The sequence below is a fragment of the Schistocerca nitens genome, chromosome 2, assembly GCF_023898315.1.
Source record: "Schistocerca nitens isolate TAMUIC-IGC-003100 chromosome 2, iqSchNite1.1, whole genome shotgun sequence".
In the NCBI taxonomy this organism is placed as follows: Eukaryota; Metazoa; Arthropoda; class Insecta; order Orthoptera; family Acrididae; genus Schistocerca; species Schistocerca nitens.
The window spans coordinates 1,062,635,363-1,062,643,513 of NC_064615.1; the positions used below are offsets into that span (position 1 = coordinate 1,062,635,363).

Below are 8,151 nucleotides of genomic sequence, written 5' to 3' on the forward strand. Positions count from 1 at the left end.
AGTACGCAATATAGTATTAGAAACTGATGTCCATTGTAGTGGACGAATTCATTATCTGTGTCTAGATTATTCATGTCTGAAAGAAGAAATCAGTTAACAACTGTGAACACCACGACTCGACTCTATTCACACTGAACAAAACCGCTGTCGACGGTAGAAAAACCGCTACGTGTGCAAGCGTGCATTTGGGCAAGTGCGCCACTACTTTGGCCGTGTCGGTAGAATTGCCGTCGGCGCCAGTGGTAGCCGGCGGTCACACAGCTACCGCCGACGTCAGATTTACCTCTCGTTTTTTCTTCCGCTTAATGTGCAAGCTCTGACTTACTCCTGTGCACCACTGTGGGAACGGCGGCGACGGTCAATTGACCGCTGCGGAAAAATCCGCCGTGTGTGCTACCGGCCTTACAGTCGGCGCACGACCGATAGGACACACCATCTCCGAGGTAGCGATGAAGTGAGGATTTTCTCTTACGACCATTTCACGACTGTAGCGTAAATATCAAGAATCCGGTAACATATCAAATCTCCGAAACCGCTGTGGCCGGAAAAAGATCCTGCAACAACGGGAGAAACGACGACTGAAGAGAATCGTTCAACTTGACAGAAGTGCAACCCTTCCGCAGATTACTGCAGATTTCAATGCTGGGCCATTTAACGAAACATCATCGATATGGGCCTTCGGAGCCGAAGGCCCACTCGTGTATGTTGATGACTGCACGACACAAAGCTTTACGCCTCGCCTGGGCCCGTCAACACCGCCATTGGACTGTTGATGACTGGAAAGATGTTGCCTGGTCGGACGAGTCTCGTTTCAAATTGTATCGAGCGGATGGACTTGTACGGGTATGGAGACAACCTCATGAATCCATGGACCCTGCATGTCAGCAAGGGACTGTTCAAGCTGGCGGAGGCTCTGTAATGGTGTGGGGCGTGTGCAGTTGTTGTGATATGGGACCCCTAGATACAATTCTGACAGGTGACACGTACGTAAGCATCCTGTCTGATAACCCGCATCCATTCATGTCCACTGTGAATTCCGATGGGCAATTCCAGCAGGACAGTGCGGCATGTCGCATGTCCAGAATTGCTACAGATTGGCTCCAGAACACTCTTCTGACTTTAAACACTTCCGCAGGCCACCAAACTCCCCAGACATTAACATCATTGAGCATATCTGAGATGCCTTGCAACGTGCTGTTCAGAAGAGATCTCCACCGCCTCGTACGCTTACGGATTCGTGGACAGCCCTGCGGGATTCATGGTTTCAGTTCTCTCCAGCACTACTTCAGACATTAGTCGAGTCCATGGCACGTCGTGCTGCGGCACTTACGCATGTTCGCCGGGGCCCTACACGATATTAAGCAGGTGTACCTGTTTCTTTGCTTCTTCAGTCGAGGATTATAAATTTCTCAACAGACACAACCTAATGGGCGAAATTCAGAATGGATTACTAAAAGATAAATCAACTAGCATAGCAGCTGCTCAGAGATTACAAATGGCATCGAGAACAAGGAACATGTTTTAGGTATATGCCAAGACCATGAGGAAGCTTCTGATTGTGTGAACGTTACTATCATGTTAGGTAAGCTACGGATCATTGTCAAAAGATGCATTGTTTATGACCTAGTTGTACAGCCGAAAACAGCTTGTACTGCTTATAACTGAAATTGCTGTTCACAAATCTAGAATCACTAATATAAAACTTTGTGTACCGCAGGGCCGGGTATTAGACGCTCTCCTGATTTTGATTTATGTGAACGATATTCGATTAATTCAGTAAACGCTAGAGTACTTCTGTGTGCAGGTAATTAATCAGTCGTGTGTAGAAAAGAATCGTTTAATGGACATGCTCATGGAGTTGAAGACTCGGTGATGAAGTAAAACTGTGCGCTGGTAGTCAAATGGTTAAAAAGAGTTTAATGTAAAATTCTTTGGATTAAACATTCCCAGGGAGGATTGACAGAAGGGACACCGAAGATCCAAATGAAGAGGGGCACGCTTCGTCATGGGATCGTTTCGTTGGCACGAGGGCGTTCCAGAGATGATCAACAAACTTCACTGGCAGACACTACAAGAGAGGCATTTGGCATCACAGAAAGGCTTACTATTGAAATTTCCAGACAGTACTTTCCGGGAAGGGTCGGGCAACATATTACCTCCTTCCACAAACGTTTCGCGAAATCACTACAGCGAGAAATTTCGACATACTAGAGCTAACGCAGAGGCTTACCAACAACCATTCTTCCAACGCGCCATTTGCGAGTGGAACTGGGAATAGGGAATCAGTTAGTGGTACAAAAAATGAGATCTGCCAAACACGGTCAGGAGGCTTGCGGAGTATTGACGTAGATAATGTAGAGAAAACCATTCAAAGTAACCTGAAATAAGATATGCGTAACGAGTCTATTACGTATTAGCTATCCTAGAATATATCTGCAAAAAATATGTTTAGCAAGTTCTGCAAAAATACTGTTGTCCTAAAGACTGCATACCATACTGTATTATCCTCACGGCATGTGAACTATGGCATCGATATTTCGAAAGCAACAGGCAACGCAAATCTTAACAAGATACTGATTCCAGAATGAGATTTTCACTCTGCAGCGGAGTGTGCGCTGATATGAGGGCCGGGCGTGAGTCGTGCTTCGGTAGCTCAGATGGTAGAGCACTTGCCCGCGAAAGGCAAAGGTCCCGAGTTCGAGTCTCGGTCGGTGCACACAGTTTTAATCTGCCAGGAAGTTTCAAGATACTGATTCTTCCAAAAAGGACTATAAGTATCATATGTGGAGCTCAATACAGGGAATGAAGAACTGTTATGCTGACCATAATAAACATAGAAATTTGTTAACATCGAGTATAGATTTAAGTGTCAGGAAGTCGTTTGTGAAAGTATTTTTATGGAGTGTAGCCATGTATGGAAGTGAAACATGGACGATAAATAGTTTGGACAAGGCGAGAATAGAAGCTTTCGAAATGTGGTGCTACAGAAGAATGCTGAAGATTAGATGGGTAGATCACATAACTAATGAGGAGGTATTGAATAGAATTGGGGAGAAGAGAAGTTGTGGCACAACTTGGCTAGAAGAAAGGATCGGTTGGTAGGACATGTTATGAGGCATCAAGGGATTGCCAATTTAGTATGGGAGAGCAGCGCGGAGGGTAAAAATCGTAGAGGGAGACCAAGAGATGAATACACTAAGCAGATTCAGAAGGATGTAGGCAGCAATAGGTACTGGGAGATGAAGAAGCTTGCACAGGATAGAGTAGCATGGAGAGCTGCATGAAACGAGTCTCTGGACTAAAGACCACAACAACAACAATAAACATGTATATTCTAAAAGCTATATTTATCGTTAAAAGCCTGCACCCCAACATACTTCCTGACTACCACCAATAAAATACTGGAAACAAAGAAAAACTGTAGGTCAACTGACACAGAACAGGACTCTATGAAAACTGCCAACAATCTGCAGGATTAAAACTAGCCAATACACTGCAAAGTATAGTTATCGCTTTTCCCACAGTGATGCTGAAGTTTCAGCTTTAAAAATTCCTTTTACAAAACCCTTTCTACACATTAGAAGAGCATCATAGCTACAGTAGCAATAAGAAGTGTTTTGAAGAAAAAAATGCTAACAGCAGCAAGTCATTTACACTACTGGCCATTAAAATTGCTACACACAGAAGAAATGTAGATGATAAACGGGTATTCATTGGACAAATATACGAGGGCGGTTCAGAAAGTAACCTCCGATTGGTCACAGTGCGGGTTGTGGGGGGGGGAGTAGCGACGCCATCTGTGCGTTCACGCACTCAACAGGTCAGTCGCCATCAAGCCGTGGTCGAGTGAACGTCGTACCTGCGCTAGTTTAGTTTTTGTGGCAGTTTGAAATGTGTGCTGCAATAGAAAACCCCGCCAAATGTGAAGTGCGTGCTGTCATAAGGTTTTTTACAGCCAAAGGATATTCTGCAGCAGCTATTCATCGTGAGCTTTGTGCCGTGTACGGACCAAGAGTTATGAGTGAAGGAGTTGTCCGTGAATGGGTACGTTTATTTAAAAGTGGACAAGAAAACGTTCATGATGAAGAGAGGAGTGGTAGACCATCATTGGTGACTGACGAACTCGTTCAGACAGTTGATGCAAAAGTTCGTGAAAATCGACATTTCTCAATGTCGGAGTTGTCTACTGGTTTTCCACAGATTTCTAAGACTCTCTTGTACGAGATAGTGACAGCAAGATTGGGTTACCGTAAGTTCTGTGCACGATGGGTGCCCAAAATTCTTACTGACCACCACAAAACTCAAAGAATGGCCTCTGCATTAGACTTTCTGTCACGTTATGAGGACGAAGGAGAACCATTGTTAAACAGAATCGTGACCGGTGACGAAACCTGGATTAAGTACGTGAACCCTGAGACAAAAGAACAATCAAAGATGTGGGCACATTCAAATTCGCCTACCAAACCAAGAAAAGCCTCGCAAGATTTTTCTGCCAGAAAACTGATGGCAACGGTGTTTTGGGATGCCAAAGGGGTGTTGTTGGTTGAATTCATGGAACGTGGTACGACCATTAATCAAGACGTGTACTGTGAAACAATAAAAAAGTTACGACGGGCTATACAGAACAAACGCCGTGGTATGCTGACTTCCGGTATGGTTTTTTTGCACGATAACGCCCGTCCTCACTCTGCTCGCAGAACAACGGCCCTTCTTGAGTCCTTCAAGTGGGACGTTATCAACCATCCACCTTACAGCCCAGACCTGGCGCCAAGTGATTATCACCTCTTCATGCATTTGAAGAAATGGCTCGGGTCACAGCGGTTTGATGACGACGAAGAGCTCAAAGATGCGGTCACAGGCTGGCTCCAGGCACAAGCGGGTGATTTTTATGCAGAAGGAATTTCAAAGCTTGTGAAGAGATACGATAAGTGCCTCAATCGCTATGGAGACTATGTAGAAAAATAGTGCAAAGATGTAGTTGTAAGATGTATATATTAAAATAATTTTATTTAACTTGGTGTATTTTTTTAAATCAACCGGAGGTTACTTTCTGAACGGCCCTCGTATTATACTGGAAGTGGCATGTGATTACATTTTCACGCAATTTGGATGCGTAGATCCTGAGAAATCAGTACCCAGAACTACCACCTCTGGCCATAATAACGGCCTTGATACGCCTGGGCAATGAGTCAAACAGAGCTTGGATGGCGTGTACAGGTACAGCTGCCCATGCAGCTTCAACACGATACCACAGTTCATCAAGAGTAGTGACTGGCGTATTGTGACGAGCCAGTTGCTCGGCCACCATTGACCAGACGTTTTCAATTGGGAAGAGATCTGGAGAATGTGCTGGCCGGGGCAGCAGTCAAACATTTTCTGTATCTAGAAAGGCCCGTACATGCGGTCGTTCACTATCCTGCTGAAATGTAGGATTTCCAAGTGATCGAATGAAGGGTAGAGCCACGAGTCGTAACACATCTGAAATGTAACGTCCACTGTTCAAAGTGCCGTCAATACGAACAAGAGGTGACCGAGACGTGTAACCAATGGCACCCCATACCATCACGCCGGGTGATACGCCAGTATGGCGATGACGAATACACGCTTCCAATGTGCGTCCACTGCGATGTCGCCGAACACGGATGCGACCATCATGATGCTGTAAACAGAACCTGGATTCATCCCAAAAAATGACGTTTTGCCATTCGTGCACCCAGGTTCGTCGTCGAGTACACCATCGCAGGTGCTCCTGTCTGTGATGCAGCGTCAAGGGTAACCGCAGCCATGGTCTCCGAGGTGATAGTCCATGCTGCTGCAAACGTCGTCGAGCTGTTCGTGCAGATGGTTGTTGTCTCGCAAACGTCCCTATCTGTTGACTCAGGGATCGAGACGTGGCTGCACGATGCCTTACAGCCATGCGGATAAGATGCCTGTCATCTCGACTGCTAGTGATACGAGGCCGTTGGGATCCAGCACGGCGTTCCGTATTACCCTCTTGAACCCACCGACTCAATATTCTGCTAACAGTCATTGGATCTCGACCAACGCGAGCAGCAATGTCGCGATACGATAAACCGCACTCGCGATAGGCTACAATCCGACCTTTATCAAAGTCGGAAACGTGATGGTACGCATTTCTCCTCCTTACACGAGGCATCACAATCACGTTTCACCAGGCAACGCCTGTCAACTCCTGTTTGTGTGTGAGAAATCTGTTGGAAACTTTCCTTTTGTCAGCAGGTTGTAGGTGTCGCCACTGGCGCCAACCTTGTGTGAATGCTCTGAAAAGCTAATCATTTATATTTGAGAATGCCGCGATTCATTGCATTCACGGATAAGTAGAGTTTTCAGGGGTTTCTCTGGCTCACGTAGTACTGGATGTAAGAGTTTGCCACCAGAGCAACACAACCAACCGTTTCTCCCGTTTAATGTGTTGCAGTGCCCATATTTTTGATCCACGCCCCTAAGATTATTAATTTATGATTAGCATAGTCAGTTAATAGATCATTATCAAATGCAGGCTCGCAAAACGCCTCTCGCGCTCCACATGTACGACGTTCTGCAGCGAAATGTCGGTCGTCATGAGATTGCTCTGAGGTTTGTTGGATTCGAATAACTTTCGCAGCTGCACTAAATCAGACTTAACGTTTGCGAGGTTTATAAATATGGTTCCCGGGCTCACTATCCGATTTTATTGTTGTTATCTCCACGTAAGCTCCAGGTATGCCAGATGGTGTAAGAACTCTATATCACAAACAACGCGCTCACAGTAACATTGAATTTGCACTGTCACGGAATACTCTACAGACACTAAGAGTCACCAACCATCGCGCCAGATTTGTCTACGTGCCACTAGTGTATACCGTATTTAAAAATGTTAATGGTACTCAAAATGATACAACTTTCTAAAGTAGCCTCTCTATACCGGTTCAGCGGTAGAGTCATAAAAATGTGAGTTATTTTCGCAATTAGTAACACTGGTATTAGTATGGAAGTATAGATTAAACATGTTCAGAACTGAATAAGCATTGAATTGATCGTGCTGAATGGTAATACATAGAACATGTCAACCAATAAAAGCATTTTCACAAATGTGATAAAGTTCAAAAGTGAAAGAGTAAATAGCTTTTTCAAACAGTAAATATTTTTCCTTAATTTGCGTAAAATTTTTCAAATCAATAAATATCTTGTACTACAACTTTGTAAAGTAGCTTGTCTTCTTCATCAGGATTCAAGATACCTCACCCCAAATTTCATGGATGTCGTTCAGCACTTTAGTCGTTACAGGCTAACTAATTATTAGTGTGGAGTATGGATTGGCATGGATTAAATACTTCGAGGATTGTATAAGCATTGTGTTCTAACTGCTACCCACGGCTGCGCTAGCGTAACAGTAAAAAGAAATAAAATGTGCATATGGCTTTATTGGCTAGGAGACCACAGTTGAGAGGTTCGGGAGCTTGGTGCAAATGTTTTTATTTGACGCCACTTCGGTTACTTGTGCGTCGATGATGACAAAATGATGACACACATATCCAGAATGAGAGCACGAAACAATAACTCACCGAGGAACCCATCATCGTATAACAACAACGCTAACCGCCAAGACCACGGGCTATTCACGCGAATTTGAATGCAACAAAGTAGTTATAAGAGAAGCATGACGCTCAACTTCTAAAATGTGACGCGTTTGTGAGTAATATTAGTATGAAGGTATGATTAAATATGTTGAGACTTGTAGAAACATTGTATTCATTATGTTGAATTGTATGATGTAGAACATTTCAAACAATAAAGGCATTTTCACGACTATCATTAAGTTAATAAGTCAAAGAGTAAATAGCTTTCTCAAAGAGTAATTATTGTTCAATATTTCGCGTTATATTCTTCAGATGAATAAATTTACTGTAATACACACTTTCTAAAGTAGCCTATGTTCTTCCTCAGCGTTCAGGCTATCTCCAAATCAAATTTCATCAAAATCGATTCAGCGGTTTAGCCGTGAAAGCGTAACACAGTTACTTTCGCATTTATAATATTAGTATGAATCTTATCTAGGATTGCCATCCGTCCCGATATATCAGGACCGTCACCGTTATGGATGTTCTTGTCCCAACATGACCCAATTTTGTCCCGACTTTGCAAAAGCAG

General features: G+C 44.0%; 1 non-coding gene across 1 annotated transcript; it reads left to right on the forward strand.

Moving 5' to 3' along the window:
* Window positions 1-2,642: 2,642 nt before the first annotated feature.
* Window positions 2,643-2,716, forward strand: Trnas-cga (transfer RNA serine (anticodon CGA)). Its single transcript has one exon. It is a non-coding gene; the product is annotated as a tRNA-Ser (tRNA).
* The last annotated feature ends 5,435 nt before the right edge of the window (window positions 2,717-8,151 follow it).